Here is an 18,029-nt window from a genome sequence, read left to right as displayed (position 1 = left end):
AGTGGTGATAAAATCTCCCGGACTCTCCTGGCCGCCCGTTCTCCGGGCGGAGTAGCCTTTGGGCCCTTTTGCTCCCTAGACAAAGTGTTGATTAGCAGCTTTTCGGGCCTCATCCTCTGTTCGTTTGGAGGTTATCTTACGTGCTCACACTTGCTAACATTCTTGCTAAAAAGAGAGAAAACTACATCCACACAGCAGAAAGCATTTCTAACGTTATATAATATCTACTTTATACTTTGCGAGAAGCTAATATAATATATGTTTATAACAATCCCCCCTTTTCTATTTTATAAATCATTTGGCTTGAGCAATAATTCTTTTTGCTTGGCTTCTAATGTCTGTTCGTTCTTTTCACAGATCAATTTGGCTTCTTCAAGAGGGTCTTTTGTATCACTTTGTCTTTTTAATACCATAATTTTTTGTGCTGTTCCAGACATAGCCAACTTTGGGTCAGTAGGCATTGCCACAACTTGCATGCCTTGAACTATGCTGGTGATTAGCCGAATAAAGCAGGGGATCAAGCAAGGGAGAAATATTAGACTAGCTGTAGCACATAAGAGGAAGAAACCTAGCTTCTTCCACCATTCTTTCCCCAATATGCCATCCCACCAGTTAGCAGACATCATTGATTCCCATTTTTGGACTGGTACATGGGCTATTTTTCTGATTTGGTTGGCCATATCTAGAACGGCATCCCCATTGTCATCAATTTTTAAACAACAGTCCGATGTATTGAACTTCCTGCACACACCGCCTTCTTCGGCCAGTAAATAGTCTAAAGCCAGCCTATTTTGATGTATTGCAGCTCTGGTTTGGCGTTGCTGGCTGACTATTAATTCCATAGCCCCAGCTGTTTCATTGGTTATGATTTCTACAAGAGCTTGGAGTCTGATGATACGATTCAGCATGTAAATTGGGGTCTGATATCCCCAACTTCCATCTTGTGCTTAGGTAGCTGGCCCATCTGTTTCTAATATTCGTTCAGGGGGCCATTCCTCATCTTTCCATTTTTGGAATCCTCCAATTAAATCTCTTTTCTTTCTTTTGAAGTCTTCATAGAGAGGTATACCTAATTGATCTCCCACTGGTTCTGGGAAAAGGAAAAACCCTGGTTGAATGATTCTTAGTGTACAACTCCCTTTCCAATGTGAAGGGAGTCTTGGGGATGCCCTTTTCCCACATATCCAAAAGAAGCCATCTGGTGCTTTCCAATAATCACCTTCTTGTTGATTTATATTCTCCCCAAATTTGGCTATTTCTGGGATTCCAAAATAAGGATTTTTCCTCGTGTCATTACACTGAAAGAGTCCAACTTCATGATCATATACACAGTCTTTTCCTTTTTTCTGGGCTCAATACCAAGTTGGTTTTTCTGGGACCCACCACCTTGAAGTTTTGTTACTCACTTTATAGCTTTTACAGGGAGTGTTTCCTACTTCATTAAGAAAGTTTATCCCAGTTCGCCAGAGGCATTCTTCCCCTATCACTGTTGAACTTAAAATCCACCCCTCAGGTCGGTTCCCCCCTCTTATATTTGTCCGGTTCCATTTAAGGAGTTCTACCGGGCCTACGCTGCTACCTTTCCGTGGCCATTCTTCTGTCATTAAAGCTCCTCCACAGACCCAACAGTTGGTTATGTTAAGTTCTTTACCTATCCTCTCCCCCAATTCCACAAACAGGTTTTTTCCTAACCTTGGGGTTTTTTCCTCTTTGTTGTTTGAGCTTTGCATACAGGTCCTGGCGTGGTGAGGTGAATATAGGGCGAGGTTGCTGTGCTGGCTTTGTATCTTTACTTACCACTTGCTCTTTTACCAAATCTTGGACTGTTCCCCTGGTGGCAGCTGTGGAGCAAATCTATTTTTCTCCTTTTGGACAATTGCTTCTTAGTCTGTTTCCACTTGTTCCTAAATTTTCTGTAATCCAATATTTTTCTCCTTTATGCATGCAAATACCTAATTTGGATGAGTCATAACAGTGACTGTTGGTATGGGTATGAGTAATAAGAAAGAAGCCCCGGTGTCTTTCCATGTAGAGCTTTCGATAGCATTTGTAACATGGTCTTGCCGGTGTCCCAAAAGGGACCAGGAGAAGTGACAAAAGAAGGAATAACAGAGGTCCGGCATGGCTTATACTCCCACCTCCCTTGCCTATGAGGTTGCAACCCATAGCAGGTGTATTGGATCTTCTCGGTGGCGAGTACAGTGGCCGACCCGGTCTTGCCCTCTATTTCCTTGTCACTTCCTTTGTAGCTTTTAGGCAAATTTCTTTTGGCACCTTTTTAACTGTAGTATCTTATCGTATCTTAGGTGTTTCCCATTCAACAGGCACTAGTAATTCCCATCTGCAGAGCAAAGTTATTGCTTTTGTTGCTTATGATTTTGTCTGGATAGGGGGTTGATTTTGTGCTTGACACCCTTTACAACTAGGGTGTCGACGGTGTGAAATGCCAATTTCCCTCTAGATTAATTACTTATATTTGACGTGGTTGGCATGCCCCGTGTTAGAATGATTCAAACAGGGTATATGATGTGGCACTGATGGAAGTTGTGATTCTCCCCCTTCTTAATACAAATCACAGGCTAGAATCAGGACATGAGAGTTCCCTGTTTGATCCAGTCCCAACCCTTCCTGTTTGAAGTGAGAATATTCTTCTCCACGATGTCCCAGAATTTGTCCAGGGGCCACTGATATAAATTTGGCTTTTACTTCTCAGTTAGGTGTGATTCTTTGCATATCCCTTGGATTATTTAGATTGTTCTAGCTCATTGCCACCTGGTCTCCGTTTAAGAATCAATTTGGTATCACCTGGTTTGGATATTACAGTCCACTCTTCAGGTTCTTTTACAGGTCCTTTGATTCTGCTGGCATGGATCTACCCTCGTTCCTTGGTCTGGATTGCGGCCTCAGTCATCAGCAGTACCTGAAAAGGACCCTCCCATTGTGGAGTCAAAGATTGTTCTTTCCATGTTTTTACTAGTACCCATTCCCCTGAATGGATATTATGAATTTTGAACTCCAAAGCTGTGGTTTGAGGGATCATTCCTTTCAGCCGCAAATTTTCAAGTGTTCTGGCAATTGCGGTGACATATTTTTTGACACTTACTTCTCCTACTTCATAAGTGGCTGTTTCATGTTGAGCAGTAAGGAAGGGTAATCCGAACATCATCTCATAAGGAGACACTCCCAGGTCTGACCTGGGCTGTGTTCGGCCTCTCAACAGAGCCAAAGGTAAGCATTTTACCCATGACATTTGAGTTTCAATCATTAATTTTGTTAAAGTTTTTTTCAAAGTCTGGTTCACTCTTTCTACTTGGCCTGAACTTTGTGGGTGCCAGGGGGTATGTAATTCCCATTTTATTCCCAAGGCTTGAGTTATTTGTTGTAAGACTTTGGATGTAAAATGTGTTCTTCTATCTGAGTTTATTTTATTAACCATTCCATATCTGGGAATAATTTGTTCCAGAAGGGTTTTGCATACTATGTTAGCTGTAGCTCTAGTAGCAGGAACTGCTTCTACCCAACAAGTTAGGTGGTCTGCTATTACTAATAGGAACTTCCATCTCTGTATTTGAGGAAGTTTAGTGAAATCTACTTGGATACTTTGGAATGGTCGCAGAGCTAACTCACGGCCTCCTAATGTTGTTTTTCTCATTATTTTCCTAGTCACTCTTTGGCAAGTTCTACAGTTCCCAGTTATTTGTTTTGCTACCCCAAAGATTCCAATACACCCATAATTTTTTAGAAAATGATCACACAAGCTAGCTTGAGTACCCCAATGAGTTTTTTGATGCATATCTTCTAATATTCTCTTAGTGAGTGGCTTATTAAGTAACTGTCTCCCATCAGGAAGTTTCCGTTTTCCAGATTGATCTTGTTCTCCCCCTATCTTAAATAATTCTTTTTCTTCTTCTTTACTAAATTTGGGGATTTCCAATTCTCCCCTTTCTGGGGTCAGGATTAACAGAATTGGTTCAGTCCCATTTTCTGCTGCATCTTTGGCTTCTTGGTCTGCTAGGTTATTCCCTCTTATTTCTGGGGTCATCCCTTCTTGGTGTCCTTTGATATGCACTACGGCTATTTCTTCAGGCAATTTTAATGCTTCCAACACTTCTGAAATCAGGCCTTCATGTATCAGTTCTTTCCCCTTTGAATTTAGTAAACCCCTTTCTTCCCAGATCTTTCCAAAGGTATGTACTTTGAATCAGTATAGACGGTCCCCTTTTTGTGTGCTAAATGCTCCAGTGCTCTCTTTAGAGCGTATAATTCACAAGACTGCGCCGACCAATTTGAAGGTAGTTTTCCTTTTTCGATGGCCTGCATATTTATCCCATCGACTAAGGCATATCTTGACATTCTTTTTCCTTGCAAGCATCTGGATGAACCATCCACATATATTCTTTCCTCTTCTAAGAGGGCTTGTTCAGCTAGATCTTCTCGAACTTTTGTTTGGTATTGAGTAATTTCTAAGCAATCATGTGCCAGGTCATCTTTTGGTTCTCCATACAGGAATTGGGCCGGATTGAGGCTTTTGCTTGCTTCTATAGTTAGATCATTACTGTCAATCAGAATTGCTTCATATTTTAATAGCCTGGAGTCTGTTAACCATTTTTCAGCTTTTTGATTTAGCACATTTCGGACCGCATGGGGTGTGTATACAATCAGTTTACTTCCAAAGGTGAGCTTACGGCTCTCCTCCACCAAAATAGCGGTAGCTGCTATGGCTTGAATGCATACTGGCCAGCCACGGCTTACTGGGTCCAATAGTTTAGCTAAATAAGCTATTGGTCTTCTCACCCCTCCCCATTCCCGGACTAATACACCATGAGCTACTCCATTTTCTGCATTCACATATAAATGAAAGGGTTTTTCTAGTGAGGGTAAGCTTAGGGCTGGTACCGAGGCTAGTTTCAACTTCAGTTTTTCTAATTTATTATCATCATCATCTTTGGTCCATTGTATATTGTCTCCCCCTGTTAATTTTTCATATAAAAATTTTACTGCTTGTGTATATCTTTCAATCCATAATCTGCAATATCCCAGTAGCCCCAGCAGTCTCCTAACCTCCTTTTTTGAAGAGGGAGGAGGGAGGGATAAAATCCCTGTAATTGTTTCAGGACTTAGTTGTCAGCTACCTTTGCTTATCAGGTGGCCGAGATATTTTACTTCTGATTCCACAAACTGTAATTTCCTTTTTGATGCCTTTAGTCCCTTTTTCCCAAGAAAATTTAGAAGCTTTATGGTAGCTCCTTTAACTTTCATTTCATCTTCTCCTGATATTAGAAGGTCATCTCCATATTGGATAAATTGTATTCCTGGGGGAGTGGGGAAGGTTTGTAGTATTTCTCCCAAGGCTTGCCCAAATAAATTTGGGGCCTCACAATAGCCCTGTGGCAGTTTAGTCCACCTCAACTGGTTCTTTTTCCCTGTGTTTGGATCTTCCCATTCAAAGGCAAAAATATTTCGGCTTTCCTCTGCCAGTGGGCAGGCCCAAAAGGCATTTTTAAGATCTACCACACTAAACCACTGATGTTGAGGTGGAATTTTGCTTAAAAGAGTGCAGGGATTAGGAACCATAGGGTAGCAGGCCCGTGTTCTTTTGTTTACTTCTCTTAAATCTTGCACTAATTTATAATTTCCATCAGATTTCTTTACTGGGAGAATAGGGCTATTATGAGGGGATTTACAAGGTTCTAGTGTCCCATCCTTTATTAATTCTTCTATCACTGGTTTTAAGCCTTTTCTCCCTTCTAAAGATATAGGGTACTGATGTACACAAATGGGACCTTCTTCTTTTTCAATTGTGACCCTTATGGGGTCAAGATCTAGTCCACCCCTATTCCCTTCCCTAGCCCAAACCTCTCTGTTAATTTTGCTTTCATCTTCTTGGCTAAGTTTAAACACTTTGGCCGTCATTTTCCCTTCTTCTGGTATGACTCCAATCCCCAGTTGGATTTGTAAATCCCTTCCCAATAAATTGCTGCCAGCCTCAGGAGCTAACAAAGCATCCCCTATCCCTATTTTTGTTTCCCCTTCAATAACCACATCTTTAATGACAGAGACCTTAAATCCTTCCCCCTTTGCTCCTGTTACTTTTACCATATCATTACTCCCTTTTGGAATATTCATCACACAAGTCTTTTCTGCCCCAGTGTCAACTATAAATTCCAATACTTCCTCTTCGGGGCCTACTTTTAAAGTTATCAAAGGCTCCAGATGGTATTTATCCCCCCAAAAATAGAGCCCATGATTTCCCTATTTTTCTTCTGTGCGTGTCTCTTGAAATCTTTTCAGATCCCTCCTCAGGTGGGGGCATTCTCTTTGATAATGCCCTTCTTCCTTGCAATAGAAACAGGCATCCCTGGGTTGTTCTTGGAATCTTGATTGTGCTGAGGTTTTATTTTTCTCTTTTCCACCATTTCTGAATCTGGAATGTTTAGGAGTGTTACCTGAGGGCTTTAGATTTTTTTTGGAAGGTACTCTCTCGCATAGTGGCTATCATGATCTTTGCTCCCACTTTGGCTTTTTCTTCATCCCTCCGGACATATATATCTTTTGAGCTTCCCTTACTAGGTCTTGTAATGGTTTCTCATACCAATCTTCTATTTTTTCCAATTTTTTTCTAATATCTGGCCAGGCATGAGTGACAAAGTTAACTCTTAGCAGGGCTTGCCCTGCTAGGGACTCCGGGTCTCTCCCAGAATATTGTTTCATATTCTTTCGGAGCCTCTCCAGCCACTCAGTCGGGGTTTCTTCCTTCCCTTGCTGCCCCTCAAAGGCCTTTCTGACATTTTGTCCTCAGAGTGCCCCCTCTTTTATTCCCTTGATTATCAAATTACAATAATCATTCATATGTCCCCTCCCAGCTTCATCATTTTGGTTCCAGTTAGGAGGTGTAATGGGCATTTTCTGATCCCCGGGTGGACCTTGTTGGTTTTCTTTTCCCCAAATTTTTATTCCAGCAATTCTAATCATTTCTCTTTCTTCTTGGGAGAATATTATTTTCATTATTGATTGCATTTCTTCCCAAGTGAAAATGTTGGGACCTAAGAACTGGTCCAACATTTCAGCTGTACCTATGGGGTCTTCTAATAATCCTTTAATTTCTTTTTTGAAATTCCTAACCTCTGTAGAGGTTAGAGGAGCACTCACAAAGCCGCTTCCCCCTCCTCCCGTAGGTACTTCTCTTAACGGAAAGAAATGAATTTCTCGGCTTCCCTCTGTTTGTTTAGCAATGGAGGGCTTGTTGGGCTGCCTCGGAGCCTTAATGGCACCTCCTGTATTCTGGTATGGTGCTCCTTCGTTAAGAAGAGGGTTGATTTGGGAAGAAAGCACCGAACTCCCCTGGGGAGGAGGGGCAGATTCAAAGTCTGGCGCTGAAGCTGAATATTCTGTGGTGCAGAGGGTGGGGGTGGGGTATGGCAGTGAAGCCAGATATTCCGGAGCACAGGAGGCGGGCACCGGGGCTAAAGCCGGGTTTCTCAAGGCAGGAGAGGTAGGGGCTGAAGCCGGGACGTGTGACCTTTCCCTTGATGCAATTGAGGGTGCTGGGATTCCCGAGATATATGGGAAGGGTGGGATCCCCGGCATGGGCGGGGCCAGGGCTCCCCCCCAGCTCCATTGGGGCGGGAGGGCTGCCGGGGGAAAGGCCCCCGGTGCGGGCGGAGGGGGGGCTGGCGGGGGAAGCCCCGGAGCCAGGGGGAGGAGGGCAGCTTCTGGTGCTGGCGGCGGAGGCAATACTTCTAAAGGGTCTCAGCCTTTTTTCTCTTCTGTTTGCTTTTCCTCTGCGGTTTCTGATATTTTGAAGACTTTGGTTCCCAGAGGTTTTGTAATTCCTGTCCAGCAAGAAGCATATTCTCTCTCCTCAGGGTGAGATGGCTCTTTTGAATTTACAAATACATTTAGAGCCTGGCAAATCCATGCCTCATCAGACCCGTATTTTGGCCAGTACACATGATCAGATCTGATTTCCTTTTTTACCCACTCTTTCATGCAGAATTGAATCATTTTTACTTTCTCTTTTCCTTTTGTAGAAGGATCAGTTTCCCAGTTTGCGAGTTTGACCCCGAGGGGACTGTCTCGGGGTATATCCTCTGGCACCCTTTTATAATTTGAACTTAATTTACTAGGTTGTTGTCCCATTTTCCCAGGAGTTCTCTATTACTCAAAATACCAATTTATCCCCCCCTTTGAAATACTAATTCATTCCTTTAAAACACCAATCTTCACTGCTGTAAAATACTACCCACCCTTTCACAGTACAAAAAACACCAAAAAATTTATTAGAGCCCACCTTCCCCAAAAACAAAGTTAACTTCGAATTACACAGTTTTTCATTCACACATTCACTCTTTTTTAATATTTGTTCACTCACTCATTCCTACTCACAACAGAATAATAAGGTACCTCTTTCAAGTCACTTGTTAGTATCCACCCATGGGTATGATATAATCCTTAGGATTCTGGGTGCTCTTGGATTTCCCTCAACCCAGCATTGCTAGCATCCAAACCCCAACCTCTCTTGGGGTACTTTTAGGCCCTGGGTGCTCTTGGAGTTTTCCTCAACCCAGCATATGGGGGGGTAGCTCCCACTTTGCAACCCCTTCTCTGGGACCCCGTCCCAGTCACCCCCGGAGATTCTTTCACTCCGCTTATCTCTCGCTTTGTCTCCTCGCTGGCCGCTGTTCTCGTGAACAAGACGGAACGGCAGCACTCAGAGACTGCCACACTCGCTTCGCAGATCTGGGGGCAACCAGCCCACGTCTCATTCACACACGCTCATCTCCCGTAACCACCCCCTTTTTCTTTGGACAATACTTCCCAGTCCTGTTTCTTTTCCAGTGTCTGTGGGATTTTTGTCGAGAGCGCTCTCTTTCATTTGCTTTATTTTTGTGTCTTTCTTGTCCTCCGGGTGTTGCCCTGCTGCCACCAAATCACGCCAGAGGATGCTAAGCAAAGGTCCTGCCAACTTGGGCGGGAGGCGCCTTACCCTTGCTTCTTGAATCCTCCCACGCTTTTCAGAGGCGAGGTGTAGCTCCGGGACGAGCCCTTAATTGTGAAAAACGAGGTTCACTCTCCTGTGAGAATTTAAAGGGTTTAATATAAAGACAATAAGAGACACATCAAATAAAGCAACGGGGTAATGGCCGGGTGCCTTGGTGCTCTGCCAAGAGCACACCTGATGCCAGAGGTGAGTCTTTTTTATACCATTTTTACTGTCTGTTCTTTATTCATATTAAAACTTTTCCTGGAGCTGTTCTGCATGGCCACTCCTTGGTTCCGCCTTTTTAGAGCATGCGTAGTCTTCTGCCTTGTGGTTTTATTTCTCTTGATTCTTGGGGTTGGGCCCGCTAGGCAAGAGTCGATGGTAGGGTGGATTTCTTAATTCTCCAGACAGACAGGGCTGATTGCAGCTTTGGGCCTCTTCGTCTCTCCGGGCAGAGTGGTGATAACGGCTCTTGGACTCTCCTGGCCGCCTGTTCTCCGGGCGGAGTAGCCTTTGGGCCCTTTTGCTCCCTAGACAAAGTGTTGATTAGCAGCTTTTCGGGCCTCATCCTCTGTTCGTTTGGAGGTTATCTTACGTGCTCACACTTGCTAACATTCTTGCTAAAAAGAAAACTACATCCACACAGCAAAAAGCATTTCTAACATTATATAATATCTACTTTATACTTTGCGAGAAGCCAATATAATATATGTTTATAACACCTCCATTGGCGACCTCCTTTTCCCTCTGATTCAGCTACCTTGTGGTAGGTGCGATGGTGCTGAAGAAGGGTGGCGGCTTGGCACAGTTGCTGTCACAGGTGGATCTTTGAGTGGCATGTGTGAGGGTAGGAGGGTACGGCACCCATAGCTGAAGGCAAAAAAGGTCAGGGCATGTCATCAGCCGCAGTCGTGCTAAGTTGTTCATCTATGCAAACTGCTTGCCGAGTTGTTCCTTTCTTAGGTAATGGGGGCTTGTATCAACCAGAACTGCAAATGGTCAGTATTTGCAGAGAAGGTTACTTGGACTGTTGTTGAAGTGAGTGTAGCAGTTTCTATGGCATTCTGCAAAAAAAGTGACAGGTCTCCCTGTGTTCCCCAGTTCTTAACAAAGATGAAGTTAACAAACCCCTGAAAAGAGGTTTTGCAAAACTTCAGGGATATTTTCCTACTAGTACTGTAGAGACAACCATAGTCACCTTGTCTTTCCAAAAGTGAAGGTTCCCTATTTTTGTCCAAGAGCATCAAGTGCTTTTGATCAGCGTTTGTGTGCATGCATTAGCCTCGTTCTTGCTCTTCCTTGGAGAACTTTTACAATACTCACATGATCTGTGTAGGCTGCAGACTGCAGTGGTGAACTTCAAGGCTTCCAGCAGAAGGGAGATGCTGTCCACGTTTTGGATTCTCCTTAGCCTGAACCTTCAATGTCCAATAACGCAGCGTTTGGTGCTCGAGGCACTGACTCTGGCGTGCCCCTGGTCAGAGACAGTCCAGCTGCGTTACCTCCACGCGTCGCTGAAGCGACTTCGGGATCAGGAAAAGAGCTTGCTGGGCTAGCTAGCTGGCTTCTTTGCAGAGGGAAACACGGCAGGAGCCGTTGATGTCGGCTCACGTTAGCTCAGAGACAAAGGAAGAGAGGGGCTGTTCAGGTCTGGCTTCTAACAGGTTTAATGCGATAGGATGAGGATGAGGTCGGATTGATGGGAATCCGCTCCTCGGAGCCTTGTCCTCAGTTTTATAGGGAATTTGAAAACCCCCTGTAACTATTCCTGAAAAGACCTGCCTTGCTAAATTAGTGCCTTTTAAGTCTTGTGTCCCCAGGATAGAACAACAAACTCACAAAGATAACAGCAGTGGATCTACAGGACTTCTGCAGGCCTTCTGGACTGCAGACATCTCTGACCAAAGGCCACAGATGACGTGTACCCTGATCCTGCCGAACGCCCGTCCGCCCTGGACTCAGCTTCAAGGTTTGATTGATACTGGTGCTGATGTAACTATCATCTCCTTCTCTGCGTGGCCTCCCTCATGGCCTTTACCCCCAGTGGGATCGGCCATCACAGGATGAGGATGAACCACACAGAGCTATTGAAGCGAACGGCCTGTGACGGTGAAGGACTCAGAGGGGCACACAGCTACAATTAGGCCTTATGTTACTACCACTTCCCTTAACCTTTGGGGACGGGATGTGTTGGCAGCCTGGGGCATACGGATCGGGACAAATTTTTAGCAGGGGTCACTGTGCGCAAAGGTGCACAGTATCCTACACTGCCTTTGCAGTGGTTGATTAACACACCAATCCGAGTCAGACTCTGCTTAGTTAGTTGAATTAAGGGCTGTTATCATGGCTTTTCAACGATTCTCACAGGAACCTTTGAATTTGGTTACTGAAGCCGACTAGCAAAAGCTCGTATACAATTAATCACCTTACGGTACCACAAAATTCAAAGAATCCTGTTCTTCTGAATCACTTTCTCTCATTGCAATCTGCAGGCAAGAGACAACTGCCCTGGGCAAAAGTCTGGGTGTGGAATTTACTCACTAACCAGTGGGAAGGCCTGCGGGAACTTATGGTTTGGGGTCGTGGCTATGCTTGCGTTTCTACAGATACTGGGGTACGGTGGCTAGCTGCAAAATGTGTTCGCCCTGCCCTACGGCACCAGAGGCAGAACAGGCAACCTCCAAATGATGACCAGAACACCAACCATCCAAGTGGCCACCAGAATGTAGATCATCAGCCATCAGACTCTTCTGATGATGACCAAGATGTTGACCATCAGGCAGATGGTCCTTCTACAAGCAGAGACTGGGATGGTCCTTCCACAAGCAGAGACTGAACTTTAAATTTCTTGTTATGGAGTCAGATCGTTAAAGCCTTAAGGACATATTTAGAATTAATAACTGATGTAAATTTCTATTTAGGATTAATAGTGGAGTTGTTATCTTATCAAACAAAAAGGGGGAATTGTAGATACCAAAATGCTGCTAGCGAGGATTTTCTTGCTATTTTCTAAGTCTGTGAGAGACTTTTCTCTCTCACAGAAGAGGTAGCAGAGTATGTAAACAACCAAGCCACCTGCAACCTTGAAAAGTCTGGTTTATGGTCTAGTAGAAAAATATTTTGACAATGGATGGTTTAGGATTTTAGCCAATCACCCCAAGGGGGGGGGCTGATCCTTTGTCCAATTAGACTATGAAGAAAAAAGTCTGTAAAAGAGTTTGTGAAATAATTAAATGAATAAATCTTGGTGCACAATTCCTGCCTGCTGGATCTTCTCTCCTCCTCCTCCCTATGGCTGCGGGACACAGTGATACACCCTAGGGCCCAGGCCTGCGGTAATAGACCACAATTACAAGTGAACTGCAACACAAGCAGCTAACACATTCCTCCTGTGATAAATGAGTGAACGATAAATTTTGTCTTTCGCATCTATCACTTTAACATTTAGAAGTGAGAATGTACTATGTAGAAATAGTGTTAAGGTAAAATATAGGTAAGTAAAAACAAGACTAGAGTAAATTGTAACTTCGAATGAGTGGTAACATGTTGGGAAACGTAGGAAGAAACACATGATAATAAATGTCCTTTAAGTTGAGAAATTACAGAGGTGGAAACCAAGACATCTTCAAGAAACAAAGAAGATAAACCGCATGCATCCCAGGAAGTCTGTTATCTCATCAAAACTCACACCTCCCAAAGAACCCATCAACTACAAATTAGGTTGGAGACTGAGGAGGCACCGGAGGGGGGTGCCTGCCTTCAATTCTGGAGCTACTCAGAGGACCGAGGTGGCAGTGTGCTGGCGTGTGCTGGCGCAAGGGGGCAGAGACGGAGGGGGGAAAGTTGAGTGAAGTGTAAATGACTTTCTGGGCTTAAGGACTATGTTTAAAGAAGTACTAAAGTTCACAGTAAAATGAATGGAGCCACGCCTCTAGCAATATTGCTAAGTGCTCCTGCACTGTGATATGCCTTTGTTCTACTAATAAATGCTCAATATTATGCTGCTGAAAATTCCGCTTGGGAATTCATCTTTCTCACTTCTTCCCTTAAAATCAGTTCTAAGAATTTAGTGTGAAATACATTTAGGCTTGGTCCACATTATTTTTAGTTCAAATAAACACATCTAAATTTTTTCCATCTTTCCCATTAAAGGATTTTGGTTTTGGCTCATTCTTTCAGCATTTTGCCAGCAATCTGCTCAATGCTCTTTCCTTAGGAATGAAAGCTGTAGCCTGATATTACAAAGTGTTTGGTGAAACCTTTACCATGACTCTCAAGTCGCAACATGCCAGATAATCACTGGTTTTCAAAGCTGCTTGAAGATAGAAGGAAAGCGTCAAAGGTTTATGCATGAATCAGCATCCCCTTGTCACAACGTCATGCTGCAGTGATCCTTGCAGAGCTCTAAGACTGGATTTAAAGGAGAAAAGCTCAATACTGGCTCCTGAGCCAGCAGGATGAAACATCCAAGATTGTACATATATTACTTCTGTGCTAAAACTACTGTATGAAAACGTCTTACCATTATGGCAGTTTTATAGTACTCCATAGGAGACATCTCTTTAAATGACTCTAATATCCTTTCAGTGCTAAAATTGAGAAGGGGGTTGATCCATAGTTAACTCATGTAAACACGAGTGAACTACTAAGAGACAGCAAATGTTAATCACAAAACCTAAGCAGCAGGATTCGCCTTAATCTTGTCAAGATAAGAGGAACAGGATCTTTTGAAAACCGGCACAGAGATCGCTGCATCAGCCACCGAAGAACTGTGCATGCTCCAGAAAGAAAGGTAAAAAGTGCATTGTGACAAAGACTACTGATCTTCATCAGAAAGACCCTCGAGGAAGAAGAGGAGCCTTCCTCAGTGCGCCCATCAGCGTACACAGCGCATGCATGGCACGTATGCTAATGATATTAATGACTTCCGAGAAGTAATTTCTAGAACCACTCCTATCCCAAGAATTGTGATGAATGTTCATAAATTTTACACATAATGCTGGACTGTATGGAGTGCTCTGTGTGTGTGTGTTAGGAGGAGTGATCCCCCATGCACCCAGCGCCGAATAAAGCAAATACCCGCTTCTCTGACTCTGAAGCATCTCTAGGCCTGGTTTTGGGCAATTCAAAATAGGTGAATACACATTACAACTACAGCTGAAGTTGTTGCATAGGCAGATTGAAGAGGAAAGGATTTCATCTTCATCACTCTCCTTCTTTCTTGTTTTGACAGAATTAAGAACTTGTAAAAAATCTGATATCACTGATGCTCACCACTCTTCCAATTAGACTACGCTCACTTAGGCAACGAAGTCCAGAGCTTCGGATATCTCCCGCTTCTGCCCTAGGAATTGCTTCCAGTGCTGTACCTTTGCTCCAGCTGCGAAACCAAACCAGCAGAACCAAGGAAGTTCTCTCTGAATGAACCATTGCTCTTGAAGGCTACAACGGTAGTCATGGCAGTGAACACTGCTCTTCACTGGGCCATTCCTCTGAAAAAAAACCATGCACCACCTCTCAACCTAAACCGTTAAGCCTCCTGCTGATGCTGACTGACAAAGCGTCCAACTGCACTTAGATTCCAACAGCTACTTCCAATGACCTGTCAACAGAGCTTTGCAGACTTGCAACAGAGCAACAAACTAAAGGGGCTATGTTTCATGGCTGTTTTTCAAACATCATTGACTTATGTCCCTTTGCCAGCTTAAGTGAAGGTGGCCCATCCACCTTGGTCAAAATCAGCAGAATTTTGGCCCAATTTGTTGTTACGCAACACATCATGACACAATCTCTTGGTGTTGATGCAAAATTCCCACTGAAGTGCATGTCGTTACATGACTTAAGGCTACCTACTCACAGAGTGTCCACTCCACTGCCACACCCATTTTCTGGCCACCTTGAAATGACTGAGCTGTCTTACTGTTCCCAACATTCCTCAGGGGTACGTGACCACCATAGCCTCCCTTCTGAAGTTTAGGAACCTAAGTAGTACTAGCAATAGCAGTTTATCCAAAATCCATTTGCTCCATCAACAAACTCCGAGCAAGCGCTGAGAATTAGTTTCAAGACTTCTACATATATTTACAGGGAGCTTTTTGTTTGCTTGTTTGTTTTTAAAGCAGATGGAGTAGTGCGATGTTTCCCTGAGGCTACCAGGGCTGCGAGGCAGGCAGGCAGAGCCCTGGCATGGGTGGCACAGGGGACCCCGGGCGCTGACGGCTGCCACCAGCGCAGGCCAGCTCGGAACTGGCAGGCAGGGCTGCACCCCGCGTCTGCCACAACAGCTGCAGCTTCTGCAGCCTGAAACACAGCTGGCTCAGGGGTTCAAATTAAGAGCCAAAACCTTTTGCTGCTCAATTTGGGGCAGAGAAAGGTCATCACTTCTAGCATGGCATAAGCCTGCCACTACATTTCTGTGAAGGAAAATCACCTTGTTAGAGTGAAACTCCTGAGTAAAATACTGAAGCGCTTTCAGATTCGTATTATCTGACATTTCTGTGACCTTCTTTTATACCTGCATTGTTTCCTACTGCTGGTTTTGGGCACAAGTTCTGTGTACACTATTCTGGAAACAAAAAAATAACCCAAAACCAACACCCACTCCTCCCCCACCATCACTCCTTCCCCAGCCCCAAGCCTAACAAAACCAGCCTGCAGAATGTGCAGGATTTCAAATGAGAACAAGCATAGATGGGACATCAAAAGATGGATTCTCCTTAGACATTTGTGCATGCAGTGCTCTGCAATCAACTCCTAAATTCTACTCCTCGTACACCAAATATTTGTCTTGGGAACTCCTTGTTCTCCATTCCAACCCTTCTGAGAGGGTAATCGAGGAGTTACTCTACATATTTTAAGCACATGTTGCACTAGTCAAATCCAATGCACAGCATTACTTGACTAACTGAGGCGGTGGCAAGGTCAATTAAGACCTGTTCATGTCTTAATTTGGAGCTCTTCCAACTGCTTGAAAAGTGAAGCCTTGGACGTTGAAGGTTCAGGCTAAGGAGAATCCAAAATGTGGATAGCATCTCCCTTCTGCTGGAAGCCTTGAAGTTCACCACTGCAGTCTGCAGCCTACACAGATCATGTGAGTATTGTAAAAGTTCTCCAAGGAAGAGCAAGAACGAGGCTAATGCATGCACACAAACGCTGATCAAAAGCACTTGATGCTCTTGGACAAAAATAGGGAACCTTCACTTTTGGAAAGACAAGGTGACTATGGTTGTCTCTACAGTACTAGTAGGAAAATATCCCTGAAGTTTTGCAAAACCTCTTTTCAGGGGTTTGTTAACTTCATCTTTGTTAAGAACTGGGGAACACAGGGAGACCTGTCACTTTTTTTGCAGAATGCCATAGAAACTGCTACACTCACTTCAACAACAGTCCAAGTAACCTTCTCTGCAAATACTGACCATTTGCAGTTCTGGTTGATACAAGCCCCCATTACCTAAGAAAGGAACAACTCGGCAAGCAGTTTGCAAAGATGAACAACTTAGCACGACTGCGGCTGATGACATGCCCTGACCTTTTTTGCCTTCAGCTATGGGTGCCGTACCCTCCTACCCTCACACATGCCACTCAAAGCTCCTTGTGTGGAGCTCTCGCACCACCTATGACAGCAACTGTGCCAAGCCGCCACCCTTCTTCAGCACCATCGCACCTACCACAAGGTAGCTGAATCAGAGGGAAAAGGAGGTCGCCAATGGAGGGAAGTTGTACCCCCTGACAGCTAAGCTCCAACTACGGTGTCGCTTATGTCCTTCCCAGGACGGGCGGGAAAACGCCTCGGCGCAGCGCAGCGCTGGCCGGGAGCGGCCGGCACGGCACCGAGCGCGCTCCCCACTCCCTCCCGCCCGCGCCGCTGCGGAGACCCCGGGTTCGCCGGAATCGGCCACATGCTGCACGGAGGGCAGCGCGGCAAAGGCGGCCTCCCCTCGTCGCCCGGGGAAGGCCGGCCTCGGATCCCCGCTCTCTCCACCGGCACGGGCAGTGCCAGCAGCCTCTCGCTGTGGCCGCCGCTGGCCGAAAGCCTCGCCGCGCACCGCCCGGCCGGCCCCGCCGCTCCGCGGGGTCACACGGCACCTGCCGTGGGCGGCCGCCGAGCGACAGGAAACAGAAGCGCTCACCGCCGCGCCGCTCGCCGCCCCGCCCGGGCGCTCCTCTCCTCGCGCTACCACGATGGCGCCGGCCCGCCCCGCCTTCCCCGTCGCCTGCGGCGCAACGCGGCTGCTCCGAGCCACGCAGCACGCGTGCGGCCGGGCCCTGCCGAGCTGCCGGCGGAGCCGGGGCACAGCCCGGGCGGGAGAGCTTCCGGCGAGGCTGGGCGGGCGGCGAGCGCGGCCGAGCGTGAGCGCGCCAGGCGGGCGGCGGGCGGCGGCGCGATGGAGAGCTAGATGGAGGCGGCAGCACCGCGCGGCATAAAATAGCTGATCGTCCGGCAGCCGCCCGCTCCGCAGCCCCTCGGCTGCTGTCGAGAAGGGCCCCAGCCCTGGCCGCGCCGGTGGCGAGGCGGCTCCGCAGCCCGCGGGCAGCCCTGGCGGGGCAGGGGAGCACTGCGGGCAGCCCCGGGGCCGCGCAGCCGTCTGCAACGCGCGGTGGGAGCCGCTGGGAACTATTTTACACGTCCCGGGGGGCTGGAGAGGAGCACGGAGACCACGCGGCAGGTCGCTGCCGTTAGGGAAAATTAATCCACGATGCCTGAGGTTTATATCCGAAAAGGAGACAGAGGAGTCCTGCAACATTCTTCGACTACAGGGAGAGTCCATGGGGCTTTTCCCATGGCGTCTGTCAAACGGTTGCGGGATGCAGCCCCCTTTTGATGCCAAGTTCCCGGCCACAGCACCCTCTTCCTTTTCCCCACTGGCTGAGGTATTCGGGAGATACAGACTTCCGGAACTGCCTACTCTATGCGCCCCCCTCTAATATGCACCCCCCTCTTGGCATCGAGAAGAAAGAAAAGAACCCCATTCCTAATGCTCTTAAGTCTTTGTTGCCTTGCTCTAGGTTCAGGAATTTAACACGGCCTTGATTAATCAACAGTCTC

This window comes from Aphelocoma coerulescens, unplaced genomic scaffold (assembly GCF_041296385.1).
Source record: "Aphelocoma coerulescens isolate FSJ_1873_10779 unplaced genomic scaffold, UR_Acoe_1.0 HiC_scaffold_61, whole genome shotgun sequence".
NCBI classification, from domain to species: Eukaryota; Metazoa; Chordata; class Aves; order Passeriformes; family Corvidae; genus Aphelocoma; species Aphelocoma coerulescens.
This window is presented reverse-complemented; position numbering follows the sequence as displayed.